Source organism: Pan troglodytes, chromosome 13 (genome assembly GCF_028858775.2).
Source record: "Pan troglodytes isolate AG18354 chromosome 13, NHGRI_mPanTro3-v2.0_pri, whole genome shotgun sequence".
NCBI classification, from domain to species: domain Eukaryota; kingdom Metazoa; phylum Chordata; class Mammalia; order Primates; family Hominidae; genus Pan; species Pan troglodytes.
The window spans coordinates 80,216,776-80,242,021 of record NC_072411.2 but is presented as its reverse complement, the minus strand read 5'-3'; the positions used below and the strand labels follow the sequence as shown (position 1 = coordinate 80,242,021).

Here is a 25,246-nt window from a genome sequence, read left to right as displayed (position 1 = left end):
AAGTTCAAACAGCCACACAAATAAAAGACAATGATTGGTCAAATTTGTCAAATAACTGACAGCAACTGCATGTGTTTAAGCACATAGTGACATGATCAGACTTGTGCTTTTAATATTTTCCTAGCAGGTGTGTATAGTTTGGCAGGAAGCAAATTGGATTGATGGAGACCAGTAGCAAGGCTTCTGTTACAGTCTAGGAAGGAGACGATGGAGGCATGAAAAAGGGCAGGGTGATGAGGATGGAGACACATGGTTAGCGGTAGAATCAACAAGACATGGAGTTTAGTGTTGGGTGATCTCCCAAGTGGAAGAGCCGGGGCAGGGTGGGAAAGGGTGGATTTGGGAGGGACAATCATGGTCTACGGTTCTGTTTTGGGCATGCACAAGTTTGTAATTCCTGTAAGATAACCATACGAAAATGTGCCTCTGGAATTCAGAAGGGACCTGGCCCAGATAGATAAATTTGGAATTTGCTAGCAGAGTCAGAACTTGATGCGGTCAAGCAGGGAGGCAGTATGGAGTGAGAAGACTGAGGATAAATTCCTGGAAGCACTGACATTTTAGGTGGGTGGAAGAAGAGCTTCCAAAAGTATCTAAAGAGGAGCAATCAAGAGGGTCCGTGCTCGGCTGGGCGTGTTGGCTCACGCCAGTAATCCCAGCACTTTGGGAGGCCGAGGCAGGCGGATCACAAGGCCAGGAGTTCAAGACCAGCCTGATCGACACAGTGAAACCCTGTCTGTACTAAAGATACAAAAAATTAGCCGAGTGTGTTGGTGTGCACCTGTAATCCCAGCTACTCGGGAGGCTGAGGTGGGAGAATCGCTTGAACCCGGGAGTTGGAGGTTGCAGTCAGCTGAGATAGCACCATTGCACTCCAGCCTGGGTGACAAAGAAAGACTCATCTCAAAAAAAAAAAAAAAAAAATTATCAAGAGGGTCCTTGTTCACACAGGGCACACTCGTTTACATAAAAATGTTTTCCAATGAGCTATTTTAGTTTTAGCCTCTGCGTTTAAAAAATTGCATACTTTCACTGAAAAGGAAATAACCAAGTGTAAGGGGAAACCCCAATTATAATGGACACAAGTAATTTCCAGCTAAGGTGTTTTATACAATAAGTACCACCTCACTGATTACTGTTTGCAATAGTTATTCGGTCTTTGGGACCAACTGTACTTTCTGAAGTCACTTCTTCTTACTAATAGCTTGGCTCTTTATGTATAATTAGAGCCAATTCAGGCAATTAATTGTAAGGCTCACCTCAGAACACACTGCTTTAATCTTTCAGAAATCACTCTGTGTCACATTATTCTAAGAATGCCTCACTTGAAATAAAACACTGAACCGATAGGAAGTATTAATTTTAAAAAACTCTAAGAAGAGTGCCCTGGCCCCTAAAAGAATCACACAAATTAGCGCAGGCTCAGTGACTAAAAGAACTCGGGCTCCAGGAAAGGACATATTTAAATTACAATTGCACTCTGTCAGACTAGGAACACTTCTTGCCTTAATCCTCCCCATTAGCATGACACAGGGTATGTCAGGGAAACCTCTACAGTGTGCTGAGTTTCAGAGGGCAATTTGTAAGGCGGCCTTATTAGAGTTTATAAAAACAGGCCCAGCAGAGGCCTCACAGACTCAGCAGGCACAACAGCACGAGGCACAAGTGGGAGCTTAATGAATATTTGATGATGACATTTTTTCTCCCTTGCATGATATGGCAAGGCAGCCCCCAACTTCCCAATGGAACCTATGCCAAAACATGGGTTGTTCAAATTTATGACCTGGAAATCAAAACATATACTATTCCTTTAAAATGTGTTATAATTGGTGGAGTCCAGGCCATGTGGGAAGTCATAACAGAGTTAGAGTTCCTAACCACCACTTACAACAATGCTTTAATGAAGAAAACACAGTGCATTGCAATTGAAGATACCACTCCTCCAAGGAGAAGGGAAAGGGCTCATGTGGCTCCGAGCTGGGAATCTGGGCAGAGGGTAATGGTAGGGCAGCAATAAGGGACTGGGGCCAGTGGCTGACACCTGAGAGATCCAAAAGCAAAGATGAAGATGTAGTGGGTGCTTCAGAATGGGGTCAGGTAGAGACTCCAGCCCTGGCAGGGCTGCAGAGACAGAGGAGGGTAGGGAATCCCTATCAAAATGGCATCCGGCTGAGGTCAGGAAATAAGGAGCAAGTGCCGGAAGCAATCTTGCTCTGGCAGGAGCCCTGAGGAGACCGGAGGTCCTGGGGCTGGGACAAACTGAAAGCTGAGCCCTAGGCACAGTCAGATATTAATCAAAGACCATCCCCTTGGGCCCCAGGACACAAGGTTATCCAGTCTCTGAAACCATATTGAAAGTCAGGCACCTGCTTACCTATTTGCATACAGGGATTTTAGGATTAACTAAGTGGTTCAGGACCTCCTTGACTTTTTTGGGTTTTCGTTTATTTGTTTGTTTGTTTTTGAGATAGGATCTCACTCTGTAGCCCAAGTTGGATTGTGGTGGTACAATGATAGCTAACTGCAGCCTCAAACTCTCGGCTCAAGCAATCCTTCTTCCTTAGCCTCGTGAGGAGCTGGGACTACAGGCGTGCACCACCACACGTGGCTAAGTTTTTTATTTTTTTAGAGACAGGGTCTTGCTATGTTGCCCAGGCTGGTTTGAACTTCTGATCCTCCTGCCTTGGTCTCCCAAAGTGTTGGAATTACAGACGTGAACCACTGCACCTAGCCTTGATTTTATATCTTGCTATATCCATGTAGATAAATTCATGCCCTACACGAATATAGCAAGATACAAAGGCAAGAGTGAGTAGCTTGGGTTTAAACAACCCTCTACCCCTGTCCTTGTCCCAGCCTCTGAGCCATTCCAGCAGAGAGAGAGGTGTGGTTTTTTTTGTTTTTTTTGTTTTTTGAAACATTGTCTCACACTTGGTGCACAGGCTGGAGTGCAGTGGCGCAATCTGGGCTCACTGCACCCTCTGCCTCCTGGGTTCAAGTGATTTCACTGCCTCAGCCTCCCAAGTAGCTGGGATTACAGGCATGTGCCACCATGCCCGGCTTATTTTTAATATTTTTAGTAGAAGCGGGGTTTCACCATGTTGGTTGGCCAGGCTGATGTCAAACCCCTGACCTCAAGTGATTTGCCGCCTCAGCCTCCCAAAGTGCTAGGATTACAGGCATGAACCACTGTGCCCAGGCAAGAAGAGTCATTTTTATGTCCATTGTATATAAGGCATAATGTATCTACATTTACCTTCCTAAATTGATATCCAAACCCAAAAGGCCATCAAATAATATCCTTAGGTTGAATCATCTAACAGTAAAATACTAAGGTGTCCTAATTGCAGGGGAAGGTCAGTTTGAAAGTCTTTGCTGGATTTTTTTTAACTGTCAAATTTACTTATAGGTCAGGTGTGGTGGCTCATGCCTGCAATCCCAGCACTTTGGGAGGTGGGAGGATCACTTGAGGTCAGGAGTTCAAGGCCAGCATGACCAACATGGTGAAACCCCATCTCTACTAAAAAATACAAAACAAAGTTAGCTGGGCACGGTGGCAGGCACCTGTAATCCCAGCTACTCAGGAGGCTGAGGCAGGAGAATCTCTTCAACCCGGGAGGCAGAGGTTGCAGTGAGCCAAGATCATGCCACTGCACTCCAGCCTGGGTGATAGAGTGAGACCCTATCTCAAATAAATAAATAAATAAATAAAATTTACTTATAGTCTTTATCTTTAATAAAGTCTTATTTTTCAGAGTACATATGGCTATAGTATGGAAAGAAAGAAAAGCGGGAAAAAAAGGCACCATGTCTTGGGAAGCTTTTTAAGTTATTTAGTAGTTTTTTTTTTTCTTAATGGTAGCCAGACCTGTAGCCTTCAGGCAAAAGCTTGTGAGATCTCTGTGAAATCTGCCCAGTCTAACAGGAAAACCTCAGGATACTGCTACTGTAGTGAGAGTGGGCTTCCTTACAGGACCAGCTCTGTCCATGAAGCCCTCAGTTTAAAAGGCCCACTTGAGTGCTTGAAGCTCTCAAATCAGCTCCCTTGGGGACTCACTCTTAAACAGAAGCAGGCAAGCCACAATCACCAGATATCTGAGGAAAAACTCAAACATGAAACACAGATCAAAACAAACATAAAGAAAGCCACTTGGAGGACACCAAGGTTTCCCTGTGCAGGGAGCAGAAAATGTCAATAACCTCAGAGGGGTGACAGAAGATATTGCATCATCCATCAAACAAGAAAGGGATGCTAAAAAAAAAAAAAGAAAGAAAGAAAGAAAGAAAGAAATTTCAAACATGCAAAACTCAATAGAAAAGCTGGAAAATTGCCTCTTTGAAAACCCAGAAAAAAAAAAGAGGAAAAGGGAAATAAAGGTGAGGAAATCACCCAGAAAGTAGGGCAAGAAGATTTAAAACAAAGAAATATGACAGCAAACATAAGAAAATTAAAGAACCAGTGAATCCAGAAAGTCTAATATCCAAATAATCAGAATTCCAGAAAAAGAGAACAGGGAAAAGTGAGGGGAAGAAAGCATCAATAAAACTAATGAAGATGTTTCAGATCTTAAAGACCTTAATTTTCCAGACTGAAACGGCACACCAAAGATGGACAAAAGATTGAACATAAAGAGAGAAAATACTACTAACTACCAGACAGAAAAACAAACTTAGGTTTTAGAATGGCTTTGGTCTTCTTAACAGTAAGTTCAGAAGCTAGGGGGCAGTGGACTAAAGCCTTGAATATTCTAAAGGAAAATTATTCCCAACCTTGAATTTTAGGCCCAGACTATAAATCAAGAATGAGAATAGTGTAAAAATATTTATAGACATTTAAGATCTCAAAAACTTTACCCTCTCAGGAAGCTAACGGAGGGTGTGCTACATTAAAAAGAAAGAAAGGGGAGGAAGGAAAGAAGGAAGAGAGGAAGGAAGAAAGGAAGGAAGGAAGGATGGAAGGACAGAAGGAGGGAAAGAGGGAAGAAGGGAAGGAAAAGGAAAAGGAAAGGAAAGGAAAAGGATGGGAGGGGAGGGAAATGGAGGGGAAGGGAGGGGAGAGGAGGGGATGGGAGGGAAGGGGAGGGGAAGGGAGGGGAGGGGAGGGGAAGGGAGGGGAGGGGAGGGGAAGGGAGGGGAGGGGAGGGAAAGACAGAGGGACAAGCAAAGAAGAGGAAAACACAAAGACATAGAAAGCAGGAGATCCGATACAGGAGAGAGGTGTGTGTTGACAATAAAAAAGGTTTAAGATCAAAACATAAGCAAATAAGTATTTTGAAAGGATCCTGAGGGAGGATATCAAATGTACAGGAGATTTTTCTAAAGCTAAGTAATAACTGGTTTGAAAGAGTCTAAGAGCTAATAACTTCGAGCAAATTTTAAGAGCATTTTTTTCTTTCTCAACTATTTGATGATAAACAAGTATTAATTAATATTCTATTGGATGGCACTTTGTTTCTTTCTTTCTTTTTCTTTTTTTTTTTTTAGACAGAGTCTTACTCTGTCACCCAGGCTGGAGTGCAGTGGCACGATCTTGGCTCATTGCAACCTCCACCTGCCGGGGTTGAAGCAATTCTCATGCCTCAGCCTCCCAAGTAGCTGGGACTATAGGCACGTGCCACCACGCTGGCTAATTTTTTGTATTTTTACAAAAAATGGGGTTTCACCATGTTGGCCAGGCTGGTCTCGAACTCCTGACCTCAGGTGATCCGCCCACCTTGACCTCCCGAAGTGCTGGGATTACAGGCATGAGCCACCATGCCCAGCCCGGCACTTTATTTCTAATAAAACTTTGCTAATTGTCACACTGGCACACAAGTTCTCTAAATTCAGTCTCCATAATTTGGTTAATATTTGCTTATCATCAAATAGTTCGGAGAGAAAAACATACTCTTAAAATTAGCTTGAAGTTATTACCTCTTAGACTTTTTCAAACCAGTTACTACCTAGCTTTAGAAAAATATCTTGTACATTTGATATCCTCCCTCAAGTTTCTTTCAAAATACTCTCTCCATCTCCATCTCCCACCCTCCTCCCCAGACAAACACAGCAGCTCTAACTCCAGGTCAGCACACAAGAGGTTCTCATAGGTGACTTCCCCTGCATACTCATGGCATGCAGATGTTCCCAAATTTACTTCTGCAGGCATCTCCTGATGCAGATGTACTCACAGCTGGAAAAACCAACTGCAGTTGGCTGAAAAATACACACTGACCCCACCCTTAAAAAATTATGTTCACTTCCTAATCCCCTGAGCTTGTAGATATTACCTTATATGGCTAAGAGAGAATATTTTACCATATATGACCCCCAAACATATGATTAAGTGAAGGATACTGAGAGGAGGTGCTTATCCTGGATAATCCAAGTGGGCCTAAATACAATTACATGTATCCTTGTAAGACAGAGGCAGAGAGAGTTCTGACACAGACAAAGAAAAGGAGAAGACACACACAGAGGAAAAGGGGATGCAGAATAAAACAGAGATTTTGAGTTATGTGGCCATGAGCTAAGGAACACCAAGGACCAGAACCAGAGAGAATAAATTTGTGTTGTTTTAAGCCAGTAAGTTTGTGGTAATATATTACAGTAGCCATGGGAAACCAGTATACCACTCTGCCACAGCAGCACTCACAGGTGCACCCACACAAGGCCACCTTTATAGGCAGGGACCCACTGGCTATCGCTTTCTCTTTAAAAACAAAACAAAACAAACAAACAAAAACCCCAGCACTTTGGGAGGCTGAGGTGGGAGGATCCCTTGAGTCCAGGACTTTGAGACCAGCCTGGGAAACACAGCGAGACCTAAATTCTCTACTAAAAACAAAACAAACAAACAAAAACAACAACAGGCTGGGTGTGGTGGCTCACATCTGTAATCCCAGCACTTTGGGAGGCTGAGGTGGGCGGATCACCTGAGGTCAGGAGTTCAAGACCAGCCTGACCAATATGGTGAAACCCTATCTCTACTAAAAATACAAAAATTAGCTGGGTATGGTGGCAGGTGCCTGTAGTCCCAGCTACTCGGCAGGCTGAGACAGGAGAATTGCTTGAACCCGGGAGGTGGAGGTTGCAGTGAGCCGAGATCGTGCCACTGAACTCCAGCCTGGGCAACAGAGCGAGACTCCATCTCAAAACAAAAACAAAACAAAACAAAAAAACCTCCTGTAAGAAAGAGTTGGTAAAGAGCTTACTAAAGCCTTTGGTAAGTAAACTAAACCCTATGGTAAGTGATTCAACATAAATCAAATTTTCTATCCCTTTCTTCATCTTGAAAACCAAAGGCTGGATAATGATATCACTAAGTATACAGGTTATGTGACAGTGGCCTCTTCATTTTGTGCTGATTTTCTGTCCCACTGTCCACTGTATAGAGAGGAAGATGATCAAGTAAGGACACTGTTTTTCCTGTGCAGCCTGTGAACTCGGTTTCATTGCTATGTCATGCCTCATAATCCCTAACCACACAACTTTAAGTGCTATTTGGGTTCTCAGTTTCCTTTGTACTGACACAGTATATGCTAGCTTTTTCACCACACATAAACCCGAGACGGGTCTTTTTTGTTTCATTCTACCTGTTGGAAAATACTTTAGTTCTTCACACAAGACAAAAATTAGATGCCAGCTTTCTCAAAACAGCCAATAAGAGAAATCCTAAGCATGTGGCTGTGTAATACAGTATTAAAAAGAATTGTGGAAAAGTTGGATGCATCATCTGATTAATCAGCATATCGGGTAGGCTCGAGTAGTTGAAGGTTACTTACTAATTCAACTGTGACTAGATTTTAACAGTTTGAAATATCATTTTCAAAAAAGGCAAAATTAATACTTTTTTGCCCACCCTTTGATATTTTCATAGCCAAGAGCCAAATGCTTCTAAAGTGTGACAAATGATCATTCTAATTAAACTGATCAAACACTTAGCTGTGCTGCTTAGCGACATAATGCCCTTAAGAGGATTAGACAAACAATTCTGGAAATATACAAATCTATCATATTTATTAATGAATTAGTGTTTCAATAAGTGACTACATGTAACTTCTCATTTGTCCAAGTCGCTGACCTAAAATTGACTTGGGCATATATACCGGAAATATCTCCTGCTGTGCTGCTTGATTTTTTGTCCTCTGCACAGTGTTTTTGCTGAAAAGATCCTTCAGTAAAGTCCCATTTGTCTATTGTTTTCCTTTATCATGAGCACTCTTTATGTCCTGTTTAGGAAATCTTTGCTTATTTTCTTTTTCTAGAAGCTTTGTTGTTTTACCTTTCTCAGACCTACAATCTATCTGGAACTGTTATTAGAGATCCAGAACTTATTAGATCAGGTAGAATTCTAAGACTTCTTTCTCCCCCATCACTTCTCACTGTCATCATCTGGGGCTAACTACAGGCTCCCTTGTTTCTTTAAGGCCATTACAGCCATTGTCCACACCATAGAGAACTGAAGGCCGCTGAAGCTTCTTTTTTCTTCCCATCCACCAGCCTTCATCTTTGGCTTCCTCTCTTCCCTGTCTACTTAATCATGAGCTGTCACTTCAACCTCTTTTTAGCACTCTCAATTCCTCCCAGCTCACTGTCTCAAACACAAATCCCAACCCTGGCAAGGAAAAGGCATTATGGGCCAATTGGCTTTGGAGCTACAGGAAACTGGGTTTGAAATCTGATTATACAATTTACAAACTGCAGGAGCTTGGCAGTCAGTTGACATTTCTATTTTCTCATCTGTGAAACTGAGAAAGGCTGGGGCTCACGGTGGGGGAAGGTGGGGTACAGTGTGGGGGTAAAGGATTAACAATACCAACACCTTGTAGGCCTAATGTAAGGATGAGAAATAATGTATGTTAAGACCCTGGTGCAGAGTAGGCACTGAATAAGTAAATGAATAGTAGCAAAAAGGAATCAGTCAATGAATCAATAAAACTGCTAGCCAACTCACTCAACTGCATTGCTAGAGTAACTCTCCCTCTCAGGTGGGCTTCCAATGGTAAGCTCTTTCCTCTTCACCGCACTGGCTATGTTAACTTTTACCACAATCCCTCAAGACCTCCACTTCACTCCTCTGCCTGCCTCCTCACTTTCAACAGATATCTGGGGGACTTCTGCTTCTGGCCAAGATGAAGGACTGAATTTATCTTCCTGTTGGAGACAACCAAGAAGTGGACAAAACATACAAAGAAATAGTTTTCAAGATATTATCAGGCAACAAAAGACAGTGATCCCCAAGAGAGAGGAAAGGAGTTAGGTGAGTCCTAAGAAAGACTACACTAGGTTACTACCTTGAGTGAGTTTCCAGCAGTGGCACAGGGAGGGGGAACCCAGGCCCAGGGCAGCAGACTTGAGCTGACAGTTCAGAAAAACCAAGGCAGCTGTAGTCCAAAGGAAAAGGGAGATGTTCACAGAGAGATTTCCAGAGATCTGCAGAGAGTTCCCATCAAGAATTCAGTGAGGCCGGGCAGGGTGGCTCACACCTGTAATCCCAGCATTTTGGGAGGCCGAGGTAAGCGGATCACTTGAGGTCAGGTGTTCGAGACTGGCTTGGCCAACATGGTGTAACCACCCTCTCTACTAAAATACAAAAATTACCTGGGTGTGGTGGCATGCACCCATAGTCGCAACTACTTGGGAGGCCAAGGCATGAGAAACGCTTGAACCCAGCAGGTGGAGGTTGCAGTGGGCAGAGATCACAGCACTGCACTCCAGCCTGGGCAACAGGGTGAGACTGTCTCAAAAAAAAAAAAGAAAAGAAAAAGAAAAAAAAGAAAAAGAAAAGAATTCAGTTAAGTCATGCTCATAGGTATAAGGAAGCCAAAGAGGTTGGAGAAAAAGACACTAGAACGCACTAGAGATGACAGAACAGTGCCTACACTCACAGAATCAATAACAGTCTACTCCCACCTGCCAAACTAGAAAGCCTCATGATTCAGCGGACATTGGGTACAGTACACAGAAGGGTCTTGCCTAGTTCATGGAAACAATCAGCCTTAAATTGAGCACTATCTGGTCCCACTAAACAAATCTTAAAGCCAAGACCTTAAAGAATCAAACTATTTCTAAGTAAATTAATTGCATCACAGAACAAAGCTCAAGAACATTTACAGGAATGCAAAAATATCCAGCACCCAACAAGGTAAAATTCCCAATATTTAGCATCCAATCAAAAATTACCAGGCACATAAAGAAGCAGGGAAATATGACTCATGGTAAGGAGATCCTGACCCAGAGCTGTCACAAAGATTAGAATTAGCAAGCAAGGATATTAAAAACAGTTATAATTATATACCGTATGTTCGAAAAGTTAAGTAGAGATATGGAGATATTTTTAAAGACCCAAATAACACTTCTAGAGCTGAAAACTACAAAGTCTGAAATTAAAAATATATCCTTGGATGAGATTAATACTGTAGACATTGCCAAAGAAGAGATTACTAAATGTGGGCCAGGCACAGTGGTATGAGCCTATAATCCCAGCTACTCAGGAAGCTGAGGTGGAAGGATAGCTTGAGCCCAAGAGTTCAAGTCTAGCCTGGGCAACACAGTCTCACCTCATAAACCGAGGTGAGACTCTACCTCAATTTAAAAAGAAAAAAGTTAAAAGAAACTAAGTGTAAAGACACAGCAATAGAAACTATCCAAAGTGAAACAGAGAAAAGAGAACTTTAAAAAATGAACAGAGCCTCAGTGAGCTGTGAGACAACTTTAAGCAGCCTAATATACAGTACATGGACTCCCCACAAAAGACAGAATAATGAAGAAAAAACAGAAAACCACATGTGAAGAAATAATAGCAGAAACTTGTCCAACTTTCTTGAAAACAAAAATCCCACAAATTCAAGATGCTTAATGAATCTCAGTGGCACAAAAGACATAAAGAAAACCACATCAAGGTACATCATGATCAAATTACTCAACACCAATGATAAAAAGAATCTTTTTCTTTCTTTTCTTTTTTTTTTTTTTTTTGAGACAGTCTCGCTCTGTCACCCAAGGTAGAATACAGTGGCACAACCTCAGCTTACTGCAACCTCCGCCTCCCAGGTTCAAGTGATTCTCCTGCCTCAGCCTCCCAAATAGCTGAGGTTACAGGTGCCCACCACCACGCCCGGCCAATTTTTGTATTTTTAGTAGAGACAGGGTTTCACCATGTTGGCCAGGCTGGTCTCGTACTCCTGACCTCAAGTGATCTACCACCTCAGCCTCCCAAAGTGCTGGGATTACAGGCGTCAGCCACAGCGCCCGGCAGATAAAAAGAAATCTTAAAGCAGCCAGAGAAAAAAGATACAGTATGTACAAAGATAAGGATAATAGATTTCTCACTGAAAACAATGCAAACAGGAGGCTACATCTTCAAAACACTGAAAAGAAAAATACAGTCTACCTAGAATTTTATGCCCAGTGAAAATATCTTCAAAATTGAAGGCAAAATAAAGACACTTTCAGACACACAGAAGTGAAAAAGTTATCACCATTGGAAACAAGAAATGTTAAAGGAAGTCCTTTTAAGCAGAAAGAAAATGATTCCAGATGGAAATATGCATCTGCAAAAAGGAATGAAAGGCATCATAAATGGTAAATACATAGTAAATATATGATTTTGTAAATTATCATCTACATATCTTCAAAAGATAACTTTTCAAACAAAAGCAGTAACAATATAATGTGGGGTTTATTACATAAATATGACAACAATAGCACAAAAGTCAGGAAGAGAGAAAATAAAGTATATTATTATAAGGTTCCAATACTATAAGCACTCACTGTAGTGTCAGATTGGAATGGCTGATTAAAAACTGACCCAAAGTCTATCTGGATTCTGCCATTCCCGAAAGATCTATGAGCCTACTATGTGACTTGATCTTAAAGCTGACATCATATCTGATAAAGCACTATAACTGCAGTTAACAAGCACATGTAAGAATGGTCATGGGAACACTAACTGTCAGGCACACTTCTCAGGTTGAAAACAAATGCCACAGGTCCCTGTCAGTATTTTTTCTACATCTGTACATATATGTTTTCACAAATTAACTCTAATGTGGACCATGTGCCAGGTCAGGATGATTTAGTATCCAGGCATGTGATGGTCAGTACAAGTCTGGCACTGGCTCGGACACCTCACCTCTCAGAGTCTCAGTTTCCTCATCTACAAAATTACTTCTAAGATACTTTCTGTGATTTGGGTAATGCTGGAAAGACTAATCTGCTAGTTAAGTCTTAGATATTGAGCCACTAAGAAAATATGTCTCTTGCCGGGTGCTGTGGCACACAACTATAATCCCAGGCACTCAGGGGGCTGAGGCCAGCAGCTGGAGGCTGTAGTGCACCATGATCATGTCTGTAAATAGCCACTGCACTCCTGCCTGGGCAACATAGTGAGACCCTCATCTCAAATAAATAAATAAATAAGAAAATATGTCTCTTGATACAAAATATTCTCAAAGTAATCCCCAAAGAATCACTACATCGGAAAATGGCCATTTTTTCACTCTCAAGTTGTCATTTTGAGTTGCTTCTATGAAAATCAGATGCCTACAAACTGCTAACTCTCAACATTGCCCACCAATATTTTCTTTAGACAGAGTAACCATGATTCTTAATCTTCAAATCAGAAAGGTAAATTTAATCTTAATTCTAAATGAAATATTAATATACATTTGTAGAGTCTACAATTTTAGAAATATTTATTTGGGCCAGGCACAGTGGCTCACACCTGTAATCCCAGCACTTTTGGAGGCTGAGGCGGGCGGATCACAAGGTCAGGAGATCGAGACCATCCTGGCTAACACGGCGAAACCCCATCTCTACTAAAAATACAAAAAATTAGCCGGGCGTGCTGGCGGGTGCCTGTAATCCAGCTACTCGGGAGGCTGAGGCAGGAGAAAGGTGTGAACCTGGGAGGCAGAGCTTGCAGTGAGCCGAGATCGCGCCACTGCACTCCAACCTGGGTGACAGAGCAAGACTCTGTCTCAAAAAAAAAAAAAGAAAAAAGAAAAAGAAAGAAAAGAAATATTTATCTGAAATTCCTAAAGCATTTCTGGAAGTCCTAAAGAAAATCTGTTTTAGAAAGAAAATGTCAAGGAATTATAGAAAATATTAAAATCAAGGAACACCCCTGTACAACACTCCATCACCATCCTCGAAAATATATTACTAATTTCTTATAATAGTAATCATCTATGCCAGCAGAGGAAAAAGGAAGAAAGTTACATCATGATTTGTGGGCAGTTTTTAGAAGTGTCTGAAGAGCCAGGCACAGAGGCTCACACCTGTAATGTCAGCACTTTGGGAGGCCAAGATAGGAGGAGCACTTGAGGTCAGGAGTTCAAGATGAGTCTGGCCAACATGGTGAAACCCCGTCTTTACTAAGAATATAAAAATTAGCCAGGCATGGTGACACACACCTGTAGTCCCAGCTACTGGAGAGGCTGAGGCAGGAGAATCACTTGAACCCAGGAGGTGGAGGTTGCAGTGAGCCGAGATTGCACCGCTGCACTCGGGCCTGGGTGACAGAGAGAGACTCCATCTCAAAAAAAAAAAAAAAAAAAAAAAAGGTCTGAAGAAACAGAACCTTGCTTGCTTGCATTTAACTCATACATTATTGATTTGCATATAAATGTCAAATGGCCCATTTTAAAAGCAAAAAGAAGCAACTAAAAAGCTCCAGCACCTCCAACTTAAAGAAATGTGCTTTAATCTTTGTATATTTTATTGCTGGCTTTGAAAAATGTAATCCCTAAACCTCATTATTTCACAAAATTTGGCCAGCTCACAAAGAAAAATTAGGCATTATTCTCGAAGAATTTTTTTAAAATATTTCTTACACAGAGAAATAATTGTCAGTTAGCTACCCAATAATGGACACTTTGAGACTAGAAGTACAGCACTGCCTTATCCAAATATGTGTTTTCCTTCAAAGTTTAAAGGGAAAAAGCTTAAAGTATTTTTTTCCCAGTGTTCCGAAAGATTAGAATGTAAACACAAACCAAACAGAACTATAATTAGCATTTCAAATGGCAAACAATGTACAGTGTAATTTTATACGAATCAATTAACAAAAATTGTATATTTATCAACACTTACTGAATGTCCACTATGTACAAGGCTATGTGATGTGGGAGTTAAAAAGATGAATACATAGAGCTTTCTAGTTCTATGAAAAGCCCCTTAATAGCATTAGTTTTGGGGATTTAACAAATGAAAAAAAAAAAAAAACCCTTAATGGTTATCTTGCAGAGGCTCCCCATGACATTTGAGCAGTCACTCACAGGCAGCTAAAGGTTGAAGACTCAATATCTCAGAGAGCCAGGCAACCATAGGATTTGGCCCCAAACCTAAGCAATAAAATCAGTCGGCCTTCTAGAAAGACCCAGAAAAACACTTAGCAGTAAATACCCAAGCATTCCCTCAGAAGCAAATTAACAGAAATATTAAGTGTGTAGAAAGAGTAATGGTAGGGGTTTAAGGGGGAAGAGAAGAGGACGGAAAATAATGTGTATTTTTATTTGTTTAAAGCAGAATTTCACAGTATAATCAAAATTTAAAATGCTGCCTTTGGATACTGACACATGAAAGCTCTCATTTGATTTAAGAAAATTGAGTTTTATGTTTATGTTTCTTTTAATCACACATAGGGATTAATAATTTTGGTCATATTTTACTATCTGCCAGATAGTATTTATGCACTGAACATGGCAAAGCCTGAGTGAAGAAGAATCCACAACATCCAATGAATATATGATGCAGCTAATTTCCTCTCAGAATATAACAAATGTACAAACTTTCATATCTAATAGTCACTAAACACCAACAATATACCCAAGGCCAACTGAGTTAGACAAAGATGAATTTGAAAGAAATGTTCTATTTGAATGCTTATTACTTGAAAAACTGAGATCCAATTAAATTATCCTTGGTTATTTTAGCTATTGTATCTTTGGGGGTACTATTTCTATAACAACAACTCCCTAACATTGCTGGCAATATGTGGTGAGTTTTCACTCTGGGCCAGAAGTTCACAGAATATTTGACACAACTGGAGAGTTAAGCCCTAATAGTATGTCCATATTACAGATAGTACGTCCACATTACAGATAAGGAAAACACCTTGGGCAGATTACTTAACCTCCTTGTGCCGCAGTTCTCTTATTTATTTATTATTTATTTATTTATTTATTTATTTATTTATTTATGAGATGGAGTCTCGCTGTCACCTAAACTGGAGTGCAGTGGTGCAATCTCGGCTCACTGCAACATCTGCCTCCTGGGTTCAAGCGATTCTCCTGCCTCAGCCTCCCGAGTAGCTGGGACTATAGGCATGCACCACCACTCCCAGCTAATTTTCGTATTTTTAGTAGAGACTGGGTTTCACCATGTTGGGAAGGCTGGTCTCGAACGCCTGACCTCAAGTGATCCACCCACCTTGGCCTCCCAAAGTGCTGGGATTACAGGCGTAAGCCACTGCGCCCAGCCTCAAAGTTATTTTTAAAAGGTATATAAGTTCAATAAGAAAGAAGCAATGACTAACATGAATTGACACTTGTAACATCTCCAAAAACCTGAAAAATCTAACCAATTACTTAAAATCCATTCATTCATTCCAAAAATATTTATTCAACACCCACCATGTGCTAGGTCCAGAGAATCCAGCAGTAGCTAAGCTAGATATTATCAATGAGGAGCATGTTCTCACTTACTTGTGGGAGCTAAAAATTAAAACAATTGAACTCATAGAGATAGAGAGTAGAAGGATGGTTACCAGACACTTGGAAGAGTAGTGGAGAAGCTGGGGGAAGAGTGGTTGGCTAATGGGTACAAAAAAATAGAAACAATGAATAAGTGAGCTGGGAGTGGTGGCTCATGCTTGTAATCCTAACACTTTAGGAGGCCAAGGCAGAAGGATCCCTTGAGCCCAGGAGGAGTTCAAGACTAGACTGGGCAACATAGGGAGACCCCGTCCCTTTAAAAAAAAAAAAAGGAAAAAAAAGAAACAATGAATAATATCTAGTATTTGATAGCACAACAGGTGACTATAGTCAACAATAATTTAATTGTACATTTTAAAATAATTCAAAGAGCATAATTGGATTGTTTGTAACACAAAGGATAAATGCTGGAGATGATGGATACCCCATCTGCCCTGATGTGATTATTACACATTGTATGCCTGTATCAAAATATCTCACATACCCCATAAATATATACACCTATTATGTATCCAAAAAAATTAAAAATTAAAAAAAACTCTCTATATAAAGCAGACACCATATTGCATGTTTTCAAACACGAGCTTGGATATCTATTACCACATACTTGAGATGTTTAAACCTCACTAAAAGCTCCCACAGCAACTCCACTATTTTCTTTAAAAAAAAAAAAATTTTTTTTTGGCTGGGCACGGTGGCTCAGGCCTGTAATCGCAGCACTTTGGGAGGCCACGGTGGGCGGATCACGAGGTCAGGAGTTCAAGACCAGCCTGACCAATATGGTGAAACCCCATCTCTACTAAAAATACAAAAATTAGCTGGGTGTGGTGGCACGCACCTGTAGTCCCAGCTACTAGGGAGGCTGAGGCAGGAGAATCGCTTGAACCCAGGAGGTTGCAGTGAGCCAAGATTGCGCCACTGCATTCCAGCCTGGGCGACAGAGCGAGATTCTGTCTGGAAAGAAAAAAAAATTGATACTACACGCCAAGATTCTTCATATTTCTTTTCATTATAGTCAAATACCTTTGACTCTCCTCTTCTTTTTTAGGACAGTAGTTTTAGTTTTTAAACTAATCCTTTTCATTTTCTCCAAACTTGAGAACTCTCATCTCAATCAGCAGTGCCTCCTAATGAGGAGCCTTGGATCTCTCCTGGTAGCCCCCACCTATCTGTTCCCTAAACTTAGTGTATAAATGCTTTGAGTCCTTCACTGCTGGAAAATTTCTCATGGCTCCCTCAACTTCTGTTCATATCATTTTCTAAGTCCACAACAGCCTTCCTCTTCTCAGCATGACCACTTCCTGCTCAACCTTTTTGCAAATTTCTTCCATGAACTCTGGGCAACTCATGCCTATGCATAGGGACTGCATCTTCATCTTTCAACTAATATCTTGTAGGCTTATTGTCTTGTGACAACTCTATTGTCCTTATTTTCTTTTTCCTTAGAACCTTAAAATATCATCACTGGTCCATGCATTATCCTCTTTCTTTTTTTTTAATACAATATCTACCCCCATCGAAAGTTTCAATTACCCATGGTCAATCTGGTTCTGAGAATAGGTAAATACAGTGTAATAAGATAATTTGAAAGAGAGAGAAACCACATTTACATAACTTTTTATTACAGTATAGTGTTAATAATTGTTCTGTTTATTATGATTGTTAATCTCTTACTGTACCTAATTTATAAATTAAATTTTATCATAGGTATCTATGCATGGAAAAGAAGCATATACATAGGGTTTGGCACCATCGGAGGTTTCAGGCATCTACTAGGGAACTTGGAACATACTCCCTTTGGATAACGGGGGGAATTACTGTACAATGATCACCTAGGAACTCACCATGAAACCCAAGGACTAGGTCATTATCAATAACTAACATCCATGTGTGTGTTCCTCCTCACATGCTACCCTCCAACCATATAAAAGATAACTGCCATTCTAAGTTTTACGTTCATCATTCTCTTGCTTTCTAAAAAGATATGTATTTCAACAGACATATATGCAAAACAGAAGTGCATGTTTTTATTTAGTGTTTGTATTTGGTTGTTTCCCTGGCTTATGTAAATTAGTACAACCATTTGGGAATATAATTTGGCAATACTTAATAAGTTGAATATTCACATAACCTACAAACCAGCAATTTTATTCCTTGGTATTAACCCAAGAGAAACACTGGCACGTGTGCCCAGGAAACAAGAATAATCAGAGCAACACTGCAATATCTCAAAAAATAAAAAAAATAAAAAAAAAAAAGGTCACTGAGAAGAGAAGAGAGAAACATACTGCGTTATAAGACACATAATGGAATATTTTACTGCAGTGAAAGTCAGTGAACTACAACTACATACAGTATGAATGAATCTAGAGATATAATATTGAGTGAGGGAAAAAAAGTTCCAGAAGTCAATGGATACTATGAGACCCTTTTTCCCCCAAGATTTAAAACAACTTTTTAAAAAGTATCATAATTATGACCTAACCTTTGCAGCAAAACAACAAAATCCTTCTTTTGAGAATGTATGCCTTACCTTTCAAAACTAGTCCTACCTTTCAAAACTAGTCTTCTCTCTAGTCCAACAGTTTCATGAGTAAAGTCATAAGAATTTTTATCTCCTTATGCAGTTTACCTAATCCGGTATCTGTGGTGGTACTAAAACCTCCAACCACAAAGATTTCATCTTGGAAGGACTTTATTTTTCTCCTTGAAGTAAAGTTAACTTAAGGTTAGAGCAATCTAGGGATAAGAAAACTTACATATGTGATCCTATAAAAGTCCAGCAGAACTACCTCATACTAAAGCCAAGAGTCACCTGACAAGTCATAGTAATCTGAAACTGAGGTACCGCCAAAGGTAATCCATCCACTGAATGTATAATGGCGTTATCAACATTGCATCCAAAAATATGAGCAAAACCAGGATTTTTAGGCTTTCTAAAAGCCTGAAATTTTAATTTCAAAATATTTCATTTTTACCTTAGGAAAAATTATTTTTTAGGGAAAAAATATATGAACTCCTACTGCAAAAGAATAATAATAATAAAATCCACCAATCAGGGCCTTTCCCAATGAGGGCTATGCATATTCTCTGTAGGTGATTATTGCTGAATTACACTGCAGCTTCCCTTCGACCTTGGGAACCCTGCTAACTATGAGAGTTACTGCGAGGTCTTCTGTTTCATTTATTATTAGTCTTTGTCTCTGCAATGCTGTAGCATGTGATAGAAATATCAACGTTGTGAGCTTGCAGTACCCAAAACTGTAGAAATGTTTCCAAAAAATAAAGCGGGGGTTGGGGGTGGGGGGAAGGATGAAAGAAGGAAAAGAAACAAAAACAAAACAAGAGGAAAACAAAGTTAATGTATTAAGATGGGAAATTTCTTATTTTTACCTTGTGAAGACTACATTTCCTAATCAGCTTAGTGATATATAACCATTAGTATGCAATTTTTAAATTTAAGAAAAGATGTCCAAGAAAATTATTTAGAAAAAAAAATCACAACTGAATATAATAGACAATTGGCTAAACTTAGCCCAGCAATTTAAAAATGAAAGTTCCTATAGAAAAAACCTTACAGGATTTTGTGTCCAGAAGAGAGACATAATCTGGCAACCCAGTGGGTTCACTTAGTTTCGTGTCATTTGCTTCATGTCCATTATGTAATGCTTCCCCTAGCTTTAGGTCTCTATGTTTAAGCAACCGTTCAGGTATATCACAGAATTGTCACAAAATCAGTATCTGGTTATAACTTTCAAAAACAGCTTAAAAGGTGCCTTGCAGATGTGTCTATACGCAGCAGAAGCTTTGGGGAGAAAATCCGCTTGTGTCATTACTTCTCCAGGCTTTCTCCCCAGGTCTCCCATTCCCTCCTCCCCCAGCATCCCCGGCGACACGATCTGCGGGCAGCTCCCGGCTTGATGCAGGGGAAGCACGTCTTGACTGCAATGCAAACGCTGTCCCGGTCTGAACCAGGGAAGGCAGACTTGGCCCTGGCCGGGGGAGTGGACGGAGGCTGCCGGGAGGGCTGCAGGGGCGCCAGCAGCGGGTGGGCAGGGGTGCCCCGCGAGGGCAGTCCGCAGTGCACGCGCACAATAAAACCCAATGCACAACTTCCCCAGCCGCTCCTCTCGGCTTCCCCGATCCCCTGAAAGGTGCGGCGTAGGCGTTAGCTCTCGCGGGCGCGGGCGCTCTCACCCGCGCCGGTTCGGTTTTCCGCTGACAATTACATCAGTCCTTCTCCCTGCCCCTGCTTCAATCCCCAGGCAGCCTGCGGGGAGCAGGGGCGCCGGCCCGCGCGAGGGAATGCGAGCGCGAGTGGCAGGCGGCCGGAATTCCCTGGCAACGAGGGGGAGGGAGGGCGGCAAACCGGGACCGCGATACAGATGCCCCCTCCCATCCCGGCCGCGAGAATGGGCTGACACCGCCGCCCCCACTTCCCTGTAGCCCGGGCTATCGGCCGGGGGCGCCTCCAGGGGGACGGCGATGTCCTGGGGACCCGAAGCTGCGGCTGCCCACCCACGCGTCCCTCGGGGTCCTCGGCCCGCCGGAGGCGCACAATGCCCCCGGGCCGCGATGCGGGCACCGTGGCGCCCGCCCCAAGCAATCCCTTTACAGCTAGGACACCTACCTAGAGGGCGAGCGGTGGCGCCGCGGGCTCTGCGGCGGCTGCGCGGCTGCGACGGGAGGCAGGAGGCGGAGAGCCGGCCCCGGCAGGCGGACTGGCGCGCGGGCTAGTGGAGGAGAGGAGGCATGGGCGCCGCCTGCACCGAGCCGCGATCTCCAGCACCGACAGCGGCGGCGGCGACCGTGCTGCGCCTCCAGTGGTCCGCTGCGCTGCAGCCCCTCCTCTCCCACGGGCGGGGCGCGCTGGCGGGGCGGTGCTCCGGGCTCCCCGCCCCCGGCTCCCGCCCGTCCGCCCGGCTGGAGTGGAGCGGCAAGCGGCTGGGGCTCATGCTGCGCACCCGCCCTACGGGGCGCCCCTCCCTGCGCCGCCAGATGGGCTAAGGACCCGGCGCCCTGCGCCCTGGTCACGCGGGGTCCCACAGCCAGGGCTCTCCCCTGGCCCGGCCTCCGTGGGAACCCGTGGTGTCCCGAGATCACCCGCCGTGGAAACCCCGAGTTGCCATCCGCGGGCCTGCGCGCAGTAGCGGAGCCCTCGCCCCGCGCAGTCCGGCGGAGGTGAGCCGGCCGCGCTCGGGAGGGTTGCCCAGAACGGCTCCAGCGCTCCGGCCCAGGAGCGCCGCAGCCGGGAGCACTGCGGGAGACCGAATTCCGAAAGGAACGGCTGCCTGGCGGCCTCCGCTCGGGGCTGCCAAGCCCCTGTCCCTGGGCGCCCTTCTGAGGTCGTCATTTCATACACTTACGCGACTGTGCGTGCCTGCTCCCGTCCCTGACTCACTCGGGAGCAAAAACTTCCCGGGCCCAGAGAAACACCTGGGTTCTGCGAAAGGAAGAGCCGGTTCCTTCAAGCCCCTGGCAAAGCCGATCAAAGTCAGTCAGTCCCGCCTCACTACAACCCTTCCACACCCTTAAACCCTTCCACACTCCAAGCCACTCCCGGCCTGCGTTCGGTGTGCAGATTAATCTAAAGTCAAATTTGCTGGGAGGGACGGGGTAATGTAAATATTTGTACAGACATTCTGTAAACGAGTGACTGCGGACATGTCAATATTTCAAGACATTTGTGTCATCATCATCTGGGGGTGGGAGGCGGAGGGGAGTCCAGAGGACATCGACTGGACTTAATGGGAGCTATTACAGAACATGCTGGGGTGCCTTCAAAAATGGAAGATATTGCTTACTAGTGAGGCAACTGTGGTGGCATTTCATTGTGCCCTGTGCTGACAGAATGATTTGCTATGAAACATAGTCGACTCTATGCACTCCTTCCCACATGCAGTTTCTCTTGAATCTCCAATCTCACCTGTTGGATTAGCTTTTTCCATCTAGACTAGCAATGTTCTCATGTCCTCTGGTCACAAAATAATAGATGCGGGACCCTGCGACAATGGCAGCTTGTCCTTCATTCCTTTGCTGTGAAGACAGGCTCCTCAAGGGAGCAGCTGGGATGCTGACCTCTGCTTCATCACAGCCACCCTTTCTACAACTTCTGAGTTCCATTAACAGAAACTCTACTGAAATGGCTTTCTCCCTTAAAAGAAAAAAAGCTAAAACCCATGTATTTAAAAAGAAATACAAAAGTATGAACGAAAATGAGAGTACACACAGCACACAGAATCTTTACCTAAAGAAGTTCTCTAGGCCCGGCGCGGTGACTCACGCCTTTAATTCCCGCACTTTGGGAGGCCAAGGCGGGCGGATCACTTGAGGTCAGGAGTTGGAGACCAGCCTGACCAACATGGTGAAACCCCGTCTCTACTAAAAATACAAAAACTAGCGGGGTGTGGTGGCAGGCACCTGAAATCTCAACTTCCCGGGAGGCTGAGGCACAAGAATCGCTTGAACTTCCTGAAATCTCAACTTCCTGGGAGGCAGAGGATGCAGTGAGCTGAGATTGTGCCACTGCACTCCAGCCTGGGCTACAAAGTGAGACTCTCAAAAAAAAGAAAAAAGAAAAAGAAGAGGTTATCTAATTTTTTCTCTGAACCCCTAATAGCAGAGAACCATAAACTATGGGGAAAGAGAGGGGACTACCACAACCTAAATCTCACGTTTTAGTGTAAGAATGTTCTCACGCTTTTCACTCTATTTCATAGTATCTATGTGTGTTTTAATAGTTTTAGAAAAAATGGCTTTAAACATCAGGGGAAAAAAGTCTCCCCCCATCTCATTGATTAATGGTCAAATAAGAGGTAACGGTACTACACCCATCCATCTGGGGAAATGGGTGGATTAAACACAGCGGGCTGTACGGAACTAGAGATCAAGGCAGTTTCTCCACCCTGTTTGTGCATCACTGTATCTTGAAAACTCAGACTGGCATAGATATGTAAATATGAATAACAGGCTTTTCACTGCTTTTTGAGATATGGCAGGATTATTGCTCAAAAAAGTGCCAGTGCCAGAGAGCAAAGTTTTCATTAAGCGTGCATTCTTGCTGAGTGTTAAAGTCACAAGTCATATGTTGACTAAAAGGATCTCAGCTCCCCTAATCCATACCTTTTGTCTCAGAAAATACTTGTTCATGGACTTTTCCAGTGAAGAAAGATAATGATGTTCTTAAAAGCCATCGATGCTATAATTCTATCACATACAACTGAACTGAGCCTCATAGGAATCAGTTTCCCCCATCAATTCATCCAAGTCCCACTTCGTTTTCATTGCATTTTCTTAGATGAGTACTATTTTAGCTGGAGTTTTTAGGAAGGCTGAAGTGCTAATACTTCCTTGACAGATGCAAACCCAGGGCAACAAATGAGGAATAGGAGAAATGAGACAGGAAAGAATAGAAAGCAAATACATAGTGATATGTTACCAACCTGGCCTGTGCTTCATAAACCTGAGAAGACACAGCCAATTGCTTAGCAATGCAAAACTGTGCCCAAGAACAGTCTATCAAAGAAAAGACTGAAGAAGAAATTTACCTGAAAGCTACCTCCCATTTCCTCCAGCTTCCAGGATGAGTCGTCATCTGACCCGTCTGACAGCTACTAGAGAAACAAATCCCATACTTTGCAGCCAGGGTATGGTCATTGTACTGGATTGTTCTATAGGCAACATGGTTATGCTGGAAACTATGTTTCCCCAAAACCCCTTTTGTATATGCTTCCAGACAGACAAAATTGAAGTTACCTGAGACTTAGGAGGCAATACTGAAGCAGCATCTTCATTTGTCTCTCGCCACCTCTAACCAATGACAACTGTCAAGATGTAATGAAAGTCGTCATTGGTTAGAGGTGGCGAGAGACAAATGCCATTTCTAACCAATGAGAAGAGATGCGGGAGAGTTCCTGTTTATTCTCATTCTTCCCTGCTCTGTATTCGCTTCTGACAAGTAACTGTGACCACAGGCTAGCTAACAGACTCTTCACAGAAACTCACAGAGGCAGCAATCATAAAGAGCCAACAACCTTCTGTAGATGTCTACACCAACCATCTTTGTGCTCTCACTACAGCAGATGGATGTGCCTAGCCTAATATCCAGATTTCCCTGCAAGCTTGGACTCCTCTGACCAAATCAGGGTTGTTCTCTGATCCCTTAACTCCCCTTTTCAGACTTTTAGACTTTTACTTCTCCAACTCCTCCCACAAATGTGATGTAATGTCTTTTTTTTTTTTCCTTTTTTAAACAGAGTCTCCCTCTGTCACCCATGCTGGAGTGCAATGGTGTCATCTCGGCTTACTGCAACCTCCACCTCCTGGGTTCAAGCAATTCTCCTGCCTCAGCCTCCTGAGTAGCTCAGATTATAGGTGCCTGCCACCATGCCCAGCTAATTTTTTGTATTTTTAGTAGAGATGGGGTTTTACCATGTTGACCAGGCTGGTCTTAAACTCCTGACCTCAGGTGATCTGCCCACCTCAGCCTCCCAAAGTACTGGGATTACAGGTGTAAGCCACTGTGCCCAGCCCTAATTTCTATAATAAATTCCTTATTCAACATATTCACAATGGTCCTGCTTCCCTGATGGAAGCCCGTCTGCCAGGAGCTTAGGCTGGATCTGCTTCAGGAGGCCTGGATGGGAGCAGTCACTTGGGGACTGTTAGGGCAGGGCAAATAGCTAAGAAACCTGGAAAAATGTGAGGCCAAGAGACTCTAAGGATGAACGCTACCTGTGCTTTATTCAAATAGCAAAAATATTCATAGTTTTGCCTTGTATTTGTTACTTGAGAGAGTTCAGCTTTGAAAATGTTTTTATTATGACTAAATTAACCTACTTTGGTTAATCACTCTCATATAATCGAAATGAATGATGGCTTATTTTTTGCTTTTGTTGAGACATTGTTTTGACTTTTTTGACTTTTAATGTGGAAAATAACAGATCAAACCTCAGTTGGAAAATTCTGACCAGTACCTTTCCCCGGCTATGGAAGCATCCTAACTGAGTTTCCCATTTTGTTATAAATTTGAACATAAAGATGAGTAGTAGTCCTTTGTAATTTACTTTTTGTAAAGTAGATTTTCTTTTTCTTTTTTTCTTTTTTTTTTTTTTTAACATTTACTATTTTTACAATACCAAAAGAACACAGTGAGAAAATCAAAAGTCAGGCCGGGTGCGGTGGCTCACGCCTGTAATCCCAGCACTTTGGGAGGCCAAGGCAGGCAGATCACGAGGTCAGGAGATCGAAACCATCCTGGCTAACACGGTGAAACCCCGTCTCTACTCTAATACAAAAAAATTCTAATTTTTTTACCCCGTCTCTACTCTAATACAAAAAAATTAGCCGGGCATGGCGGTGGGCGCCTGTAGTCCCAGCTACTCCGGAGGCTGAGGCAGGAGAATGGCGTGAACCTTGGAGGCGGAGCTTGCAGTGAGCCGAGATCGCGCAATTGCACTCCAGCCTGGGCAACAGAGCGAGACTCTGTCTCAAAAAAAAAAACAAAAAACAAAAAACAAACAAAAAAAAAACAAAAGGCAAACTCTTTGACA

At 42.8% G+C, this 25,246-nt stretch overlaps 1 protein-coding gene across 13 annotated transcripts in view; it reads right to left on the bottom strand.

Moving 5' to 3' along the window:
- The window catches only part of OSBPL6 (oxysterol binding protein like 6), a 203,047-nt gene extending 182,459 nt beyond the window's left edge, over positions 1-20,588 (bottom strand). For 4 of the 13 annotated variants that reach the window (XM_063790600.1, XM_063790596.1, XM_063790603.1 and 1 more), the window contains exon 1: positions 20,326-20,511. The gene's annotated coding sequence lies outside the window, so the exon portion shown is untranslated. Of the gene's footprint in view, positions 1-20,325 lie in introns of all 13 variants that reach the window. The other 9 variants (XM_063790605.1, XM_054679133.2, XM_054679144.2 and 6 more) reach the window with 6 other exon arrangements.
- Between the last annotated feature and the right edge of the window lie 4,658 nt (positions 20,589-25,246).